The 19,577-nt window shown below is 44.1% G+C and overlaps 1 protein-coding gene across 1 annotated transcript in view; it reads left to right on the top strand.

Annotated features, from left to right (window-relative positions):
- LOC309437570 (uncharacterized protein) overlaps positions 1-19,577 on the top strand; it is a gene marked incomplete at its 3' end in the record, with an annotated part of 129,404 nt that overhangs the window by 17,234 nt on the left and 92,593 nt on the right. Inside the window, exon 2 of the mRNA XM_082048113.1 lies at positions 4,420-4,511. The remainder of the gene's footprint in view (positions 1-4,419; positions 4,512-19,577) is intronic.

The following is a 19,577-nucleotide window of genomic DNA, read 5'->3' as shown; positions in this document are numbered from 1 at the left end:
TTGAGAGGTTGTTTTTCTTTTATCTATGTGACTGAAAGGAAGAAGGAAAAAAATCTTGATGCTTATATATTTGAAAGGAGAAAGTGGAGGAGTAGAAAAGATTATGAGCAAACAGAGGGGGCAATGCTAATCATATACACTTAAAATCATTTTTACCATGGTAACAAAAAATAGCCTCCCCTAGAATGCACTTGAATCTACAGAACCAATAAAAACAAAGACAGTGATGAAGTTTGTCTTTTTTAGAACATAATTCATGGCAGCTCAAATGACATTCTTAATGGAGCGTGATATTCCCCTCTCAAAAATCACTTTTTGAAAATGGAAGGTGTTAAACTCTTTTAATCTTCACTTCCAACGGTTGCCAGCAAAATCTGATCCAGGGAGTCAATTAGAAAGGATTCTCCTGTGCACCAGGTTTAATTATCTCCTCATTGTGCATTGAATCGCTATGTTACTCTTCTAACTTCCTGCATAGGATTGTTAAATCTTCATTTCCAGAGGTACTAAACAAACATTGAGTTGTACAAAACCAGTACTGCTGCATCTGTCTTGTAATAATGAGCACGGTCTTGAAAAGGAAGGGGGATTCTTGGATTTAAACGCAGTCTTAGGGAAAACTTCTCCCCCAGCAGTTACATTTGCTGGTGAATACAAGTATGCGTAAGCAGAAACTTTGTGTGGTTCTTGTGTGGAAGAAGCTACGTATGAAAAAAGGAGTGAATCTAAACCCTAGGGTCTGTGTCTGACTGCTCTAAGCCAGCTGTCTGAAAGGAAATGGTCAAAATCTTGTCAATCGTTAAGGAAAAAATTGTTTTCCAGATGTTCATAATAACCCTGTGAATATATTTAAAAAGGGGGAAATCTGAGTCCTTCCTGAGGACCAGGACTTGCCACTCCTGTTTCATTGACATCAGCAGGACTCCTTGTGTCACAGAGGGCAAATATTTTCTGAGAACAGATTCCTGTTCTGAACCCTCCTACGTCATTTACGTACACACCATCGTTACTGGATTGCTCAGAGGCTGCTGTGGGTGACCTTTCTTCCCATCTCCCCCACACTTGTCATCATGTGTGTGAGCCTCTGGGACTCAGAACTGGAGTAGTAATGCATGTGGTCTGGCCTGGATCTAGATGTTATGTATGGCAGGGGCAGAAGGCCTCTTCAGGATCACCAAAACATCTTTAGTGAAAGGTTGGTTTAGCAAAATGACACCTTTCTTATGAGGAAAGACTGAGAGGGCTGGGTCTGTTCAGCCTGGTTCTCCAGGCTGAGAGGAGACCTTATTTAGGCTTATAAATATCTCAAGGGTGGGTGTCAAGAGAATGGGACCAGATTCTTTTCAGTGTTGCCCATCAAAGGATGAGGGGCAATGGGCACAGACTGAAACACAGGAGGTTCTATCTGAATATGAGGAGAAACTTCTTCACTTTGAGGTGCCAGAGCCCTGGAACAGGCTGCCCAGAGAGACTGTGGAGTCTCCTTCTCTGGAGACATTCAAACCCACCTGGACACATTCCTGTGTGATCTGCTCTGGTGAACCTGCTTTAGCAGGTGGGTTGGACTGGATGATCTCCAGAGGTCCCTTCCAACCCCAACCATCCTGTGATTCTGCTGGTGCTATAATTAATACATTTGAAAGGGTCATTCAGCTTGGGAAACAACCAGAGAGTGACAGCCCAAAAGGACACTCATTCTCCTCTCCATCTGGCTGGACCTATGGAAAGACAATACTGCTGTCATTTTGATGGAGTTGTCGGTCTAGCATCCGCCACAAGCTTCAAGGAAAATCTGCTGGCTGAGCTCAGCCTACCAATTCAGATTGCTTGAGCCAGCCCGTCTCATTGTGCTTGAAGTGAATTAGGAAGAACTTAAGTAAGGTGTGACATGTACAGAGTCAGGAAGGTGCTAACCCTCTAGCAGGCAGGAGCTGGCAATTAAGTGGGAGGTAGATTCCTCTTCCAGCTGAGCAGCTGTTTGCATCCCAGCCAGGTCTTTTAGTCCTAATGTGTAACTGCCTTCCAGGAGTCAATTGAGCAGGTGTGGAAGCTGCTGAGCCTTGCAAGAGACATGCTTTAGGATCAAGTCGTTGCGTTTAGTAATTTTTGGAAGAATGCTAGGTCCGGATGGGGGGATTTAATAAAGATGGTACCTTTACCTCAACACTGAGTCACCATAGGATGTTGCTGCACGTTCCTAGCAACAGGAGATAGCAGGCATCCTGCTGGATTTGGGTTTTTTTCACTGCTCAGAAGACACAGTGAAAAATAATTTGGACTAGTGGCCAGTGGTGTCACAGGAGCAGAGCAGAATAAACTGGACATGGAAAGGAAGAGTGTTGTAAAGCAGAGGAGTGAGGCCCTGAACAGCCTCCCAGAGCGGGAGCCTCCCATGCTCTGAGTGCCAGAGGAAGCCAGAGCTCTGCAGGAACCATAGGATCTCCTGAGTTGGAAGGACCCACAAGGACCATCGAGTCCAACTCCTGTCCCTGCACAAGACAAGCCCACAGTTCACACCATGTGTCTGAGGGTGTTGTCCAGTCTCTTCTTGAACACTGTCAGGCATGGGGCTGTGACACCTCCCTGGGGAGCCTGTTCCAGTGCTCCACCACCCTCTGGGTGAAGAACCTTCTCCTAATAATGTCCAACCTAAACCTCCCCTGGCACATCTTCCTGCCATTCCCTCAGGTTGCGTGGTTGGTCACCAGAGAGAGGAGCTCAGCGCCTGTCTCTCCTCTTCCCCTTGTGAAGAAGCTGTAGCCACCAGGAGGTCTCTTCTCAGCCTCCTCTGGGCTGAACAAACCCAGGGAACTCAGCCGCCCTCATACGGCTGCCCATACGGAGCACCCGCCACTGCGGAGGGGAGGCAGCCGGCACCCAGGAGGCCCTTTCGGTCTCCAAACCAAGTGCCTAAACTCTCCCTTTTACACAGACCGTTACTGGGGCCTCGGGTCTGCGTGGGGGAAATGCCAGGGAAGAAGCAGCGGCCCTGGGGGGCAGAGAGCGGGCGGCCGGCCCCCAAAGCCGCCTCCCGCCGACCTTGCAAGGGCGCGGCGGGGCGGCCCCCGAGCGGCTCCGCCACATGGCGGCCGGTCGCCCGGCGGCGCCTTTCCGCGCCAAGTAGGCGCCGCAGCCGCCGTCAGGTCGAGACCGGCGGGTCACGGGCAGCTCCAGTGAGCCACCACCCCGCCGCTGCCGCCGCCTCTCCGCCGCTGCCTCCCCCGCCTTCCCGCCGGAGCGGTGGCGGGTCCGGCCCCGCGGGGTCCCGGCCGCTCCGGCCCTGTCTGAGGGGCGGGCGCCATCTTGTGGCCATGGGCGCGCCGGAGCCCTGAGCGGCCAAGTGTGTGTGCGGGGGTGTCTCTCACCCCGACTCCCGTCGTTGTCCATCGTGCCACCCGCCCCTGCCTGTGCTTGAAGGGTTTTCTGCGGTGGGTCGCTGCACCGCTCTGCTCGAAGAGGTAATTCTGAGCTGCTGGGGGAGGTGGTTTCCTCAGCCGGGCTGTCCTTACCTGAGGGTGTCTGGGCCTCACTGCTCCCGCCTGAGGGAGAGGCCTGGACAGCTGGGACATGGAATCACAGAATCATTTTGGGTGGAGGAGACCCTTAAGATCATCGAGTCCAACCTTAACCCAACTCTAGCACTAACCCATGTCCCTAAGAGCCTCATCTATGTGTCTTTTAAACCCCTCCAGGGATGGTGACTCCACCACTTTCCTGGGCAGCCTGTTCCAATGCCTGACAGCCCTTTCAGTGAAAAAATGTTTCCTAATATCCAAACAAGTCACCATGCGTTGTGCTGGGCCTGCCACATAGTTTAATGTTTCTGAAGATGGCTGTGTCTGTAAAGGGAAGGGAGTGGGAGTCTGGCTGGGGCTGGCACAGCATCACAGGTGGGCAGAATTGCAGCCTCAGGAGTGGGAGCTCTTACGTGTTCTTGTTTCACCTGTAGCGCAGTGGAAGACAAGAAAGAGGTGACAAATTAATCGTAGAATCATTTTGGTTGGAAGAGGCCCTTAAGATAATAAATTCCAACCATAACCTTACTCTTGCACTAACCCATGTCCCTAAGAGCCTCATCTACCCGTCTTTTAAACCCTTCCAGGGATGGTGACTCCACTACTTCCCTGGGCAGCCTGTTCCAATGCCTGACAACCCTTTCTGTGAAGAAATGAGTGACTGCAATGAGGCTCGTGTTAGGGAGGGAGAAACAGCTCTCTGAAGTTACTCGACTGGGAGTAAGATGTTCAAAGCCTTTCCTCAGCATTTCCTACATGAGGTCATTTCACTCAAATGTAGTATGAAATTGCACTAGCTTTTCTTCATGTAGAAGCAGGTCCATGTTACTTCTCAGTGTCTTTAGTTGCATAAGGAAGAATGATTTGTGGCAGAGCGTCCTCCAGTGTTGTTACATCCCACCAGGTCTCCATGTGGATTTGGATGAAACCATGATGTGAAGGCTCATGAGTAAACATGACTTATCAACTGCTGTTCCAGTCCTCCTCGTGACAGAGGTAAGGCTAAGGGAAGCTGACAGTGGACCGGGGATTAGGAAACCTTGTTTATTTTCCTCTTTTTGCTACTGAGTGTTGAAAGGACCTTGGATAAAACCTTGTAAGGCATTGGCTTTCCCACTGTAAAGTCGCTTACAAAGCGCTTCAAGACCTTTCAAACAGAATAATAGGATTTCTCATTACTGAATTATTTCACAGCCTAAGAAGCCTTATTTTTAAACAAATGTTTCCAATTGGTTCTTTAATAATTGCAATAAATTAATTAATTTGCAAATATTTTTTGTTAGTTTGTTTCAGTGTTGAGATAGCAACATATATTTTCTTTCAGGGGAGGGGGCGTTATGTGCAGTTTTGCTATTCTATTTATTTTGGGTTTACTAAGATGGAAAAGTAAGCAGATGTCTCATTCTGATATAAGATTGCAATCAGAGTTTTACAGGCTATGAATTAATCCTGCACATAAATATTTTAAACTGTTTGTTTGTGTATGTGGAAATAGCTGCTTTACAAAGTCTTCTGTGTCAGAATCCATCTCCATTCCAAATAGCACTAATTCCTGTGAAATATTATCACTTGCTTTCCTCATCTATATATTGGTATACAATAAAATGCATGCCTGAGGAAGGAGATCTGTTGTGCACCGGTGTTGTAAGCACCAGTACTTCCCACTAAAAACAACAGGAGCAAGGCTGTTCAGCCTGGAAAATAGGAGGCTGAGGGGAGACCTTATCACTGTCTGCAACTACCTGAAAGGAGGTTGTAGCATGGAGGGGGTTGGTCTCTTCTTTCAAGTAGCAAGTGATAGGATGAGAGGAAATGGCCTCAAGTTGTGCCAGGGGAGGGTTAGATTGGATATTAGGAAAAATTTCTTCACACAAAGGGTTGTCAGGCACTGGAACAGGCTGCCCAGGGAAGTGGTGGAGTCACCATCCCTGGAGGTGTTTAAAAGGTGTGTAGACGAGGCTCTTAGGGACATGGTTTAGTGCCAGAGTTAGGTTATGGTTGGACTCAATGATCTTGAGGGTCTCTTCCAACTGAAATGATTCTATGATTCTAAGGCTGATGGCCCTGGGCAGCCTGCTCCAGGTGACTCTATTTGTGGAGGGATTGGACAAGATGACTTCCACAGATCCCTTCCAACCTCAACCATTATGTGATTCTGTGACAGCTCTGAAAAGACAGGCCGTGAATTTGCCTGGCTTTTCCACAGCAGGGCTTAGAATATTAGTCTGGGAAACTAGGATTATCTTTTTGCTTTACCCAAGGCATGTTACGTTCAGGGGAATCTGAGAATACGTGTTGACTGACAGGATGCAAGTCACAAGCTTTGCTCCTGTTTTTGTCCCCAAAAGAGGGATATAGTCAAAAAAGTACTTGATGAAAGTGCTGAGGTCATACAGTACATTCAGCTTGTCTAGTCCCTGAGTACCAGAAGGAAGTCACTGCCGTAGAACAGTGTCACGATTTAACCCGAGCTATAACAGCAATCACAAACATAATAGCTGCTCGCTCGCTCCCCCCACCCCCCAGATAGGGGAGAGAATTGAAAGGGAAGGAAGAAACCTGTGGCTTGAGATAAACACAGTTTAACAAAATAATACTAATACACTACTACTACTACTAGTATATATAAAATGGAAAATAGAATATAAGGTAAAAGATATTCAATGCAATTCCTCACCAACTCTGTGCTGAGCAGGCAGTCCCAGGAAGCAGCACCCTGGTCCCAAACAGCTGATCCCGGAGAGAGAAGAAGGCAGAAAGGCTCAGAGTCCTCTGCAGAATGGCAGGATGACAAAAGGCCGAACTAAAAGAACTCTCAAACAGAACTAGAATGGGTCTCTGTCTCCATCTCCATAGCCAGAAAACTTGATTCTCCTTAAATATGAGGCATGACACTAATGGCATGGAATATTGTTATTCATCAATCTGGATGTCCATCAAGGTCTGCCCCACCCATGCCCCCCTTCCTTGCTGTCTTGCACCTGTGGGCAGAGTGCTCAGAAAAGACCTTAGCTCCCAGAAAACAACTAAAAAACATTAACTTTGTCCCAGGTTATCTTCTTGTTCTCAAATTAAATCCAAACAATGACCATGCTGACTATGAAAAAGAAAGGTTTCTAACTGCCTGAAGAAATCTAACTCACTTTCAGTCAAAGCAGCACGAACAGATTCATTTGCCTTAGAAGGATCAAGGAGATGGCATGTGTTGGAGTTCCCCAAATAAGGAATAGCGTAGGAATGATGGCAGGAATTTTCTCCTTGTTCCATCATATGTGGAATATAACTTTCTGGCACATCCTCTGCAGTAGCAAAGGGACTCATATCTTGTGAGTCCCTGCACATCGCACCCTCCTTTCATATGTCTCTGTCGCACTTTCATGACTCAGTCCCCTATTCACTCCTGTTTTCTGAGAGAGCACTAATTAGCCTCATCTGAAACCTGCTCTCACTCCAGCTTGCGAGGTGGCCCAGCTGGTTCTCTGATCTTTAAGAAGACCCGCTCCTTGCTGATCATTTAATAGTTTTCATAAACTGATTTGCAGGGGGGCTGGTTTTGTCTTGTGACTGTCATCCTGTGATATAGTTCTAGTCAGGAACATGCCCTTGTCCTCTGAGGTTCCATAGAAGAAAGAAAGGAGCAGAGATGACCACAGAGGCATGCTCACTGTGACAGAAAAACTTCAAAACTGCTGATTCCTAGAAGGGATCACAGCTGTGCCATGGGAATGGATCTTCACATAATGTGGAATCAGACTGCAGAAATTGCTGCTGGATTACATTGGGATCAAAACTCAGCAAGAGACAGAGAGAAGAAATCCTCTTAGTCTGCCTAATTAAGATAACCATTTTCATAACAGTTTATCCTAAGTGTGTTTTTTGAAAAAGATATAAAACCTGATGGAATCAAGGTGAAGTCCCAATACAAGAACAAAGAACAGATTATTTTTGAACTCTAGCATCCTCTGTCTTTCTCCAAGATGACTACTGCTGTCTGCTCTCCAAGCTAGAATTGGGTAAGAATCAGTAAAATCTTCCTAGGTGAGACTGGGGGTTGTTCACTTGTCTGCAGAAAAGGAGCTGATAATGTCAGTCGATCAGCCAGTTAAATCATACATCTCTCTGTATTCATTGCTAATCAGTAGCACTGTCAATAATGTAATCAAAGAACTAATCGGCTCAGGGATGGACTCTTACCTTTTGGGATAGCTCTCTTTAGCAACATAGTGCAGCTTCTGGGCAGGATAATGGTTGAGTGGAGAGAAGGGTCACTAGCTGTGCTTTTCTGTTTGAAATTTTGCATAGCTAGGTGATGATTGATAGACAACCATTGTGCCCTCTTTTCAGTGACCCCCAAAACAAGGAGCCAGTAGCTGTCTGGTCTGCAGTGGGGTGAAACCTGGTCTAGAAGCACTGGTGGCATCATTAGCACATTTGATAAGGAGATAATACTGGCGAAGACTTTCCACTGTTTCCTTGTGAGGGGGTTTGCTGTTATCCTCCAAGAGACTATGAATAGTCCAGTCTATTGGTCTTTTAGTATCTTCTGTATCCTTTATTAATGGCAATTTCCAGGGACCCCACAACTTCAGAAAGATGCTCTTTTCTCCCCTTTATAGAGAATGGAATGATTTTCCTTAATTGTTCCCAGTCAGACTGTCTCATTCTTCTTGGGGGTTCTGGATCTATTCCCTTGACAGCTTCTTGCCAGACTGCTGTTTCTGAGAATGCTCCTCCTTCCCTGAGCTGTAGTCTTTTATTCCAACCACTGCTAATCAGTACTTACATAGCAGCAGAACATGAAGTAGCTGCTCAACACATTAACTCCTTGGTGGCTGGATGAATATGGGGCTTGGACTTAGCATTCTGCTCTTCAAAGAATGTGAAACGGTGGAACTGCCTATTTTTTTCTGGGTGGTCTCTCTGGGAAGGGAGCACTTTGCTAAAGATGAAAAGAAAACCTGATTTTAAGGAATTGCCTGAGGAATATAAGTTCCCATAGGAGAGAATGGAATAAAATTTCAGTCTGTAGTCTCAGCTAGTGAGTTATTTTGGGGAAAAAAAATAGTTGACTACATGGATAATCATATATATCATAATAGAGCAAAAATAGCAATTGTGCACATGGCCATCCTTCATTCTGCTTCATGTTTTTTTCTTCTTTGTGCTTTGTGCTTAGCAGGAAAAGCTGAGCCAACCTCACAGAAGTGGCAGAGGTTGGCTTAATCAGCTGGTGAATTTTGGTGGAAAAGATTTTAAGAAATGCGATTCCCTTATTTCCCAGGCAGGGATGCTCTCCTCCATATTCCACTGAACTATCCCACGCCACCCCAAACCCTAGAGCATCACCACAGTGGAGGAAATAAATCTTCAGCTATTTCACACTGGCATGGCTACCTCAAGATTGATTTATGGCTGTTGAGGATAAGGGCCATGGTGCTTGGCAATCTGCATCTGACTTAGTTTATGCATCTAATTATTATGAAGGTTTTTGGAATCAATCCTTATAGGTCCCATAGGTATTTCAGTGTGATCATGATTTTCTCCATGAGTGCCCCATGATTTCATGGTGCAATTGTATATCCTTATGTCGTTACTTTTCCTATTGCTTTTCGGTTTTCTAAGTGATATAAAAGTTCCACTCCCAAGAACAACAAAAAAGATGAGGCCTATTTTCCCCATTCTTTGATCTCTAATAAATTGGAGCCAGTAAATTGTATCTGCTAGCAATTCTTGTCTGTATCATATCTCTCAGGAAACCACACTGAGACTTCTATAACGGTTTAAGGAGAAAAGAACCCTGAAATTAGCCTTTCATTGTCTGTATTTGATCAGGGAATATAGGGCCTAAAATTTATTTATATTTCAGTAAAAACAGATTAGTGGCTTTTCAGATCCCAAAGCAAAAGAAAGATAATACAGAGAATAATAGGAATAAAACACATGAGCTGTCTTTGGTACTCTGTGTATGTGTGCGTATGTTTATGGACAGAACCAATAAGATGATACTGATCCAGATGTGATTCTGTTAAGACAGAAACAGGCGTCCTTCTTTCAACAAGGGGAAGAAGAAAGAGAAAGTCCACAAAATCTGGTATTGTGGGAGGAGTCATTTTGAGGATACAGAGACTTTGAGATGGTAATGTCTGGTGCTTAGACAGGGTGAAAAACTCACAGGAGGTACTACAGAAAGCCACATATAAGTGCATCTCTATGTCTTTGGCCAGTTGTCTACAACTGACTTTGTAGCAACGTGAATATAGGGAAAAAATAACATTTGTGTTTTATTTATACACACAGAGATATGTACAGTTATCTGCGTATTAATGTTCTGAACACATACATGTTTATGAAATGTATGTATACATGTTTGCCTTCTCCAATTGCAAAACAAGAAATGTGCCACCATAATTATACATTTGAAAAACACTAAAACAGCTTTGGTGGAGATTGAGTATTTTGGGCCTTGTTTGGCAAAAGATGTCTAAAGAGCAGTGAGGATTGAATTTCAGAAATGCCTGTGTGTGGGCTTCCCAGATTTTATTTGCCTACACATCTTGGCCATTTGAAAACGGGTGCTGGGTGCCTACATCCTTGGGACTGTATAAAATAACTGCATTTTCCTCCATCCCAGAAAATCTGCCTTTGAATCCAGGTGCAGTGAGCAGTAGAGGGGGCCTTGCACGGTTCAGTACCTATGTTGGGATGTTCTTTCCTTCTTTGTGCTTAACAGGAGAAGTTGAGCAAATCTCACGGGAATGGCAGAGACCAGCTGGCCACAACCAACTGTTGTGATCGGTTTTGCCAACTCTCCATGTGAATTCAGGAAAGGGAACCACTGTGTTGGCCCTAGAGCTGAAGGGTGGCACAAAAATGATTCTGGAAGAGCTACAACCTCTATGAGCTTTCAGTGCCTTATCACCCTACTCAAGGAACTTACTGTTTCTGCTTAAGTGAGCCTTGCAACTTTAGGAGACATAATCGTGTATATCTTGGCAACAGCTCAGACTTCCCCTGAGGTCTCAGTTATACAAGACCCGGTTCCTTCACACACAGCATTGTGCTTGTGTAGAAGTGCCAGGGCTTGAGGATTCTCTAGGTTGCGGTCACTAGATGGCAACATGATCACATACAGAGGCCGGTTTCCTATTCCCTTGCTAGGAAGACACACTGTGGAAGGACTGAAGGAACCGGAAGATTGCATTCAACTTCCTTGATGCCTCGAAGCTTTCTAAAATGGCAGTCAGTAAATACAGCCTTACAGGAGATGTGCTGTGTCTGTGCCAGCATCTGCAAGTTACTTCATATTGCCAAATTCTTACTGTGTCAAAGGATCTCATCATCTGCCTGTAGGGTTTTGTAGTGGAAAGAAACTTGAGTCAAATATTTTTTTTTTTGGATGGTGGTTCTCAGCACAATGTTGTTAAAAAGTAATTTTCAACTTTCTGTTTGACTGTATGCATGTCTGTGTGCACATGAGTGCATTTATACAACAATTTTTATCTTGTGCCCAGCTATTTAGAAGAGCAGTCCCTCTGGGCATCAAGGCAAGTAAGGATTCGAGTCTTCCTGTAGGCTGTTGGTAGCACATTGCCAAGTTCCAGCTTAGCTCAGGGGAAGGGTGGGCAGCAGCCTTGGTACATCGCATTTCACTTGCAGGTCAGCATTTCTCCCTGAGCTGGCGTATCCTGTTTTCTGGAAGAGCTGCATAGTCTCAGATGCTGCTAAGTGGATATTATGGATCAGCAATGGCCATTGCTGATGGTGGAAATACGTAATCCACAGACTGACACAAAACTGCCATCACAATTATGCAAAGGTTTCCATAACAACTAACAATTTTCATCTGCATTAGTCTTGTTCCCGTCCTTTCCCAAGCTATGGGGTCACAGTATGCAATGTTCAGTGATAATGAAATTAATACATTGAGGCTCCTGAGATAACTCATGTCTTTTTACAAGATTAGCATTATTTATTTGGCTGAAGGCATTGGTGCCTCTGTTTTAAGATGTGTCACAATATTAATCAATTTTTTTTAGTACTACATACCTCCTAAACACTCTTAGGCATGTCTCCACTTTCCAAAAGAATCATCAAGGGAATGAACATTCATTAGCTGTGTGTTTACAGTAAGTGGATCACAAAATATTGGCAGGGCCTGGACATTTTTGTGCCAGCTGACTTGGGAACCTTTGGTGGCTGAGCCTTTCAGAGTGATTGAGATTGATGGGAAATGATTTCAGGGGCAGGACTCCTGTCTGAGTCTGTTAGCAGCTGTAGGAGCAATATCTTCCAAAGGTGAATTAGTCACCAAGTACAGATAACTTCTCTGTGCTGATACCCTGCCATCAAGCTGCAGTGTTTTGTAAAGAAAAATGTAATCCGTATTGTGCAATGAAACACAGTTTTCTCTCTGCTAAGTTGTTTGCCTGAGACTTTTCCGCAGCTTCAGTGCAGACAAGAGACATAAGTGGTTGCATGGCCTTCAGTGGGTAGCATAGATACAAACCAGTTATTGCTCTCAAACTTAAGTAGGTATATTATTCCAGATATGTGAGAAATCTTACACTTAATAAGCCAACTTTTCTCTTTCACAGCTGTACCTTAGCTTTTTATTCAGCAAAGCACTTCTTTCTGCATCTAATTAAAAGCATCTTCATACATTCTCTTGAAATCTTGTCCATAAGTATTTGGTCCTTAAAGACCTGTGAAATTGAATCAGTTTGGTTGGGAGTCATTTTATATTGCAGATCATTTGTTTTGTAGTTTACTGTGACAAGGTCACAAGAATCTACTTAGGAGCTGGAAGGATCTGAAGAGGCAATACATCTCTTTTAGTGTGCTCCACCTGCGGGCCACAACTGAGAAAGGTCAGGAAAAAACAGCCACTTAGATGAAGACTGCTGCCTGAGCTAGTGGCAAGTGAGTGAATTTCTATTGTTGTTCCTGCTCACACTATTTTGAACTACTGACATGCACAAACGTTTCCTGGCACATTGGCCTCAAGCACAGACATTGTCCTCATGTGTAGCGTGACAGAAAGACCCTTTGCAGGGGTAGATCCCCAGCCATATCGTTCACTTTCCTTCCATTGATATATCCTCAGCTGACACTTCTTCCACAGTGACTGAGAAACATAAGGGAGCATAAGGAAACATAAATGCATGTGAAAATACAAAATCTATCTTCCTCCTTCTAGGAGGATATCTTATTTTAGGGTTGCTGCAGTGGAGAACCCATTCAAAGGCTGTATCTTGTCTTGCTCTCCTGAGCAGTGTCCCACGTTTCACCCTGAAAACTGTTTCCTATGCCTGCTATCCTTTGGAGGAAATACCACCTGTAATCTAGCTGCTATAGCTAGTCAATGTGCTGTTATTGCCTGTTCAAGTTACTTGATCTTTTTTTCTGGCATCTTCAGTCTGAATCACCTTATTCTTGACTCCAGCTAACAATAATAGGAATTAGTAGTGGAGAAATGAGCTCTTTACCCCTTATACTTTCCTGTGCCTGCCAGGCACAATACTAACTTGGTAGATGAGCTGGAACCTTGTGCAGGAGGGCAGAGTTAAAGAGTGAGCCAGAAGTCCCTATTTTTCATTTTACTTTATTTATTTAACATTTCATTATAGCCGCTTGGGGATATGTGCCTGATAGAAAGCGTAAATGCACAGAGCCAAATTCTCCTGCACGAGGTGTTCAACAGCTACATGACCAGAATATCTGCCTGGAGTAATCCCACTGCAATAAATGGAATTATCTGGATGGTGTAAATAAGAGCAGAATCTAGCCCTGGGGCTACTTGCAGTTAGTTTGATTTTTATTGCTGATCAACAGATGAATCTTTTTTTTTTTTTTTTTTTTTTTCCCAATAGCCTGGCAATAAAATAGCACTTTTGTTATAATTCTGGTATTTTTCTGTCTTAATTAATTGAAATTGTAATTAAAATTCAGTGGTCATCCAGACAACGCCAAGGTATTTGGGAAGCTTTTTTACCCCATTTTAATTGTTGTCAGCGCTGTCCAAGGTCTGTGCTATAGATGAGGAAAAGTGCTGTTTCTTTCCTTTAAATCTCAAATGGAAAAATCTTGCCTGATGCTCCAAATAATAATAATGAAACAATCATGGATATTTATTTATATCATGCTGGGGTCTAAGCATTCATAATGTGTGCTGGTCAGCCCTCCTTCAAAAGGAAATAGTAATGCCTCATCTGCATTTGCTAATGCATCTCTTTTTAGCTAGATTCAAAGCCTGAAAATGATTCTCAGCTGTAAGGATGCGTCTCTGTGACACGAACTCAGTCTTTCTGGGTGTTGCATTTATTAGAGGAATTGCTCAGTAGACTGCAAGAATGACTGCAGGAGCTTTTCAAAAGTAACTTAGGGGAAAAGCTTTGGTATTTTCTGTATTTATCTGGAAGAACACAAGTGAACACGGGAAAACATTGAATTTTGTCATTCTCTTGTGCCATCAGGTAAATGCAGTGTACATACAGTGTGGAGGAGGAATACATGTATTTTAAAGCTGAATGTTCCAGAAGTATTTTACCAGGGATAGTTCAGATTTTGCTCATGATTTTGGTGACAGGAAAGCAGAGGAACATCCTGGCCCCAAATGGGCTTATTTCAGAAATATGAAAAGGAAGAAAACTAGGCCCCAGGTTTCAGCTAGCTGTTCTTAACCTGTACTTCAGGGTTTGCATGCTTATGTGTCTTTCCATTAAACTAGCAGGGATGCTCCAAGGTAAGCTAAATTCAAAATCTTGAGGGGTTTTGTATTTTTTTGGTAAGCCTGCATTTCATGGATAATAAGCTTTCCTCAGGCTTTCATTTTTGGCCGTGAAGGTGCTTCATCTAAGAGGGAACCCTGCTAGTACTGTGTGGAAATCGGCTTCAGAGCTCATCGGTGCTGGGCACTTCAGACAGGCTTTTTGTGTGTGAGGAGCTGATCTGCTTATGGCCTACACAGCTGCTGCTGACTTACTGTGCTCATGTAAGAGAGGCAGAGGTTTGGTGCTGACAGCCAGCAAGGGTGATGCTCAAGCTGCTTGCCTCAGGTGGGGACAAGACAATTTCTCTGTCCTCCAGAGACTATGTGAAGTTGGGGGGAGGCACATTCTCCCCCTCATCTGGCAGAGGAGCATTAAAAGGCTCTCAGTTGGCCTAGGAATCCTACACAGCATGAGGAGACTGGGCTATAAAAAGATACTTGGAGTGGAGTGGGAGAGCTGTGCCCTTGTGGGAATGGGGGTTCTGGAGATGAGGCCTTGTGTTTGAGGTGCAGTGGGATCTTGAGGGTACCAGGCAGCAGAAGCTGCTTTCTGAAGGGTGAGTGAGCCGTTGTTAATGCCATTGGCTGTTTTGGGAGCTGATGAGAATGGGCTTGGTGGTGGGCAGGGGGATGTGAGGAGGAAGCAGTGGGTGTTATCCCTCTAGGTTCTCCGGGTGGAGGTGTGGTGCTCCTGGGGCAGATGAAGCTATGTGTAGATCTTGTCAGGGTTCTGTGAGTGGCTCTCTGGATTGTGAGTTATACATGGGCTATGGATGTGGGGTGACCTGAGCTCACTCGATGCAAAGACGGGGTGTGTTGGCTCAAGTGCAGGGGGAAGTGAGGACAGTTGTGTCTTTCAGGAGCAGCTTGATGCCAGTAGTGGTGGCATTGCTCTTCAGCAGCCCTTGAGCAGTTAGTTTGGTGCTAGATCTGGGTGCCACTAGAGGTGGGAGCACAGGCAGAGACAGCCTGGCCCTCTGTCAATGGGGCTTTTCAGTCTGATTTATCTTTGACCATGCTGGACCTGGTCTATGTCTGTGTACTGTGGGTTTACTAGAGTTATCGTAGCCCCACCTGGACAGTGTGTTGTCTCTGCTTCCAGGAGCTGGCTTGGGGCTGGTGCCCTTGTAGGGGTCAGGGAGCCTGGTGGCTCTGCATTGAATCTGTGTGGTCAGTTTGTCTGCTGTGTGCTCCCTGGTGTACTCCTTATTTCTCATGTTATCTGGAGTTCGCCATTGCTGGGTGTTTGTTAGGAGAGATATCCTTGTCCTCTGTTATTCTAGCTACGTAAATTATACTGTATATTGCAATATGTAACTATAAAGATATATAATTACACAATCTTTCTTCCTACTTCGAAATAGCAGCCCTCTGCTGTTAAGCTGTTTAGAAAAAACGTGACTTTTCATGGCAGATCTTTTCCTATGGAAACCTCAGCTATTTCTAAGATGTGTATTCTTTTAAAGTTGTCAAGAGGTAGGGCAATATTAAATAAATACAAACAAATGTATACTCTATTTAATACTTGGGTGTCTGCTTGTATACTTAAGTAACCTTATGAAATATATATGTGGAAAGGCAAATTGACTTTGACATGTTAAACATGTTGGATAAAAGCTTATCGGGGGCTGTAAAGAGTTCTGGTAATAGCAGTGGGTAGTATTATGAATAATCAGTCTTGTTTCTAGATAGCAGCTTCATTGTTTGGCAGAATAAATGATTTTGCTCTGAAATTTAATACTGTTGCTGCACTTTCTTCATATATCTCTCTCTATATCTATATTTATCTCACATTGATTGAAAGCTGTGATGAATTTTACTTGATTCCCCCACATGGTAAAAATTTACAATGGTATGAAAGTTATGAGAGAACACTTTTACTTAAAGGAAAAGTCCTAATGATAAATGAATTAATTGACAGGAAGATGAAAATAAGTCTTCTGGTCATGTGAAAAATGATATGCTATAAATGCAACTGTAGTGGCTTTTAGCAAATGCCAGACTAATGTGAAAAAATGTCTTTGGGCTAACTTCTTGCAGCTCTACAAATACAGAATACAAGCTCCAGCATTTTGCTTTCTCTTAGCTGAAGGGTAGAGCATATGCCATTCAGAAAAAGTGTACCAGAGTTTACAGTCCTTCTTTTGGTTTCCATTGCAAGTTTAGGGTCTTGTCCTGCAGTCTCATAGGAGCTTTCATGTTCTTGTGAACACATGCAATGTCCTACATGCTTGTAGGAGACTCTAAAGTCCAGGGGTGTTTCTGTGTCATCCACTTTTTCCCCTGCCTGTTGGTGGCAGTCACGTCCTGGTCCCAGGCTCTGATGGTTTGAGCAAGGAAGGAATTTCCCAGTTGTCGTGACAAGCTAGGAAAAGTAGTTTGTCTCACCTCTGTCACAAGTCCTAGCCTGCAACAAGAGTTGGGATGACAGAAGTCCATAGACCTGGAGATGGCAAAGCTGGAACCGCCTTGGGGAATAAGGGTGGCAGACAGAGAAGAGGTGGGAAGGGGATTTATTCTGGTGCCATTCCTGCTGCTAGGGCTTTTTTAGAAGACATGGTAGTTTTACAGACACCTTCTTCCTCTGCCATTCTTCCTGGAGACAGCATCTCACTCTTATTGCTCTGTATGATACCGTGATATTGTCTCTACTAATGTTCTGTGCATATTTTAGATCATCTGCTCGCTTTTTAACTGTTTGGACAGAAGGTGTCAAGAATATTGTCTCTGTTCCAGCTTGGAGAAAGAAGGTAGAAATTTCTTTATCCTTTTCCCTTTCCTTTTCTCTTTCCCTTTCACATTTCTAGGTACTCTTTTTCTAGCTCCTCTTATGTCTGTTTTCTACCATGTGCAAACTCTGGCTTGTTTTCAATTCTATTTTCCTTATTGTTTGAGGACAAGACTGGACACAACCAAAATTCCCCATGGCATCCCCTGAGATACATCCTCCCCACTCTCTGCTTGTAATCCTCTGTTTATGGTATTTCAGCCAATTCTCGATTAAGGATCATGTGACAGTATTTATATCCAAAGTAAATGCAATTAATAAGTGTCAAGACATCATGAAATGCTGTGCGAGTTGTGTGCTAGAAGACAAATGTTCTATATCTAGGCCTTTCCCTTCAGGCACTAATTAGATAATATATGTTTGAAAGGGTTGAGTCTGTCAGTCAAGCCATAGATCTGTAAATCCATGTTGAAATTCATATGGCAACACTCATCAAAACACTTAAACATGTGCTTAAGTCCTTTCTGTGTTCAATCAAGTACATGAGCATGTGCTTAAGATTTGGGTCTCCAGGCAGACCCATTGAAATTAATGAGAGAAATGTTTTTCATCTCTATGCACCAGATCTCCATCTTGCTACCAGGAAAACTGAAGCCTTCATTTACCAAGAGCAGAGTCATGCTGAATCTGACACTTCACTAGATATTTAGTGCACTTATTTAAAGCACTGGAGTTATTTAAAATAATACTTAAAAATGTAGTTTCTTTTCTCTCTTTTAGAAGTAGCGAAGCTCCTTTAGTGTGAATAATAGGACTCATCTACAAACATGTATCAGTGGTTCTGTTTCACATCCATGAGTATTTGTAGGAGTCTCCTTCTTTGGCCCCAGGTAGCTCATGGTGAGGTCAATGTGGTCTCCACTAAAAGTACACAGCTTTTTGGATCCTGTTAGCTGGAAAACAGGAAGCCCTGAGCAACAGCATGTCCTTTGTCACTCATACTTCTGACATGGCAAATTTGCTGAGGACTCCTCAATTCCCAGAAGTATTTGGGCACTTGCCTGGGAGCAGCGTATTGACGGACCTTTGGATATTGTGTGTATGACAAGCAAAGGGCAGTCTCTAGGCACTCAAGCCCGAACTTATCATCTCGTCTAGGGGTAGTTAGGCCTGATAGTGCCCCTGGCCAAGACTACCGTGCTTGCTTAGATAGGCTGGCTTGACACAAGTGTGTAGATGGTGGGCAGTTTGGTGGCAGTGTCCAGAATGTCCTACATTTTTGTAGAGACTGCCCTTTCATTGTTCACAGAACGATGCCTTCCTGGCTGTAAAACTTGCAAACTGACTTACGTGATTTTTTTGGCCTGAAACAAATGTTTCTTTTCCTCCAAAAAACTGCAGGCTAGAAACAGCCAACATTTTCCTGGGAGAAAAGAGTAAGAAGTACAATAGGTTAAAATAGGTACAAGTAAATTTATATGTTCTAGAGGGAAGAAATGGAAAAGGGAGCTTGACTGGGACAAAAGCTTGGGTTTCCAATGAAGTCAACTAATCATACCTCTTGAAGAAAGGTGGAGCTGTAAGTCCTGAGTAATTCTGTGAACTGGTATTTAAGCATGGTGGCCCACATCTGGAACACCTGTAATTCTTGAAGCTAAACTGCTGTTATAGGACAACCACTCTGAAATCTTAACTCCTGTTCTGCCAAGGCTCACTTGTACACTTCTCCAAGCAGCAGAGTTAATACATTTAAAGGCAATGGACACTACTTGGTATGCCAACAAAGCCTTGGCTACTACTAGAATGAAGCTGTAGGAATTTGCTTGTTTTCCAGTAGTTCAGTATTTCTGCCAAAGTGTAGAGGGCACCAAGAATGTTCCACAGGTAGAAATGAAAGCAAGTCCTAGTTGCCAGTCCTTTCCCCGGGGGCTGTCCGTGTTGCCCCCAGGGTGCTGGCATTATCATGCTGAAAGAATGGATGGTTTAAAGCCTGAGGGAATGCAGATTTGCGTCCTGCAGAAGCCCTTTGCTAACATTCTGAGAGAAAAATATATTCATGTGTTACAGTGCTATGCTGTGACCAGACACGAGTGAAAGCGCTCCATGGGAGTTCAAGAACCCATCCATTGAGACCAGAATGTGATTGTGAAACAAGAAGGCAAAATCCGTAGCCAACATTTCAGAATGAGGTGACAGGGCTCAGTTAGATTGGAGTGACCTCTGTCATAAATGAAGAGTAAAACAACTGTGATCAGTGGTGTAAAATCTAGTGGGTTAAACTACATCTTGGTTCCTCGCCCCACCTCTGGCTGTTGTAGCCTGACATGAGAGAGTGGAGTTTGATCGAAGGCCGATGTGTGTTAGCCAAGGTAAGCCTTTCTAAGAGCTCTGAGCAAGCCTTCAGGGGCAGACCTGGCTTTGCAGTGTCTGCTGGTGCCCCGGCATGCTCAGAAGAGACGTTGTTATGTTCAGTTGAGTGCTCTTAGCAGCAAGGCTGGAGGGCAAACTTCCAGAACTCTCGCGGCTGGGAAACAGGCAGTCAATTGGCAAAGGCTGATGAATACGT

This window comes from Streptopelia decaocto (assembly GCF_964273445.1).
Source record: "Streptopelia decaocto genome assembly, chromosome: 3".
NCBI lineage: Eukaryota > Metazoa > Chordata > Aves > Columbiformes > Columbidae > Streptopelia > Streptopelia decaocto.
The sequence above is the reverse complement of the archived record's forward strand: the minus strand, read 5'-3'. Positions and strand labels throughout refer to the sequence as shown.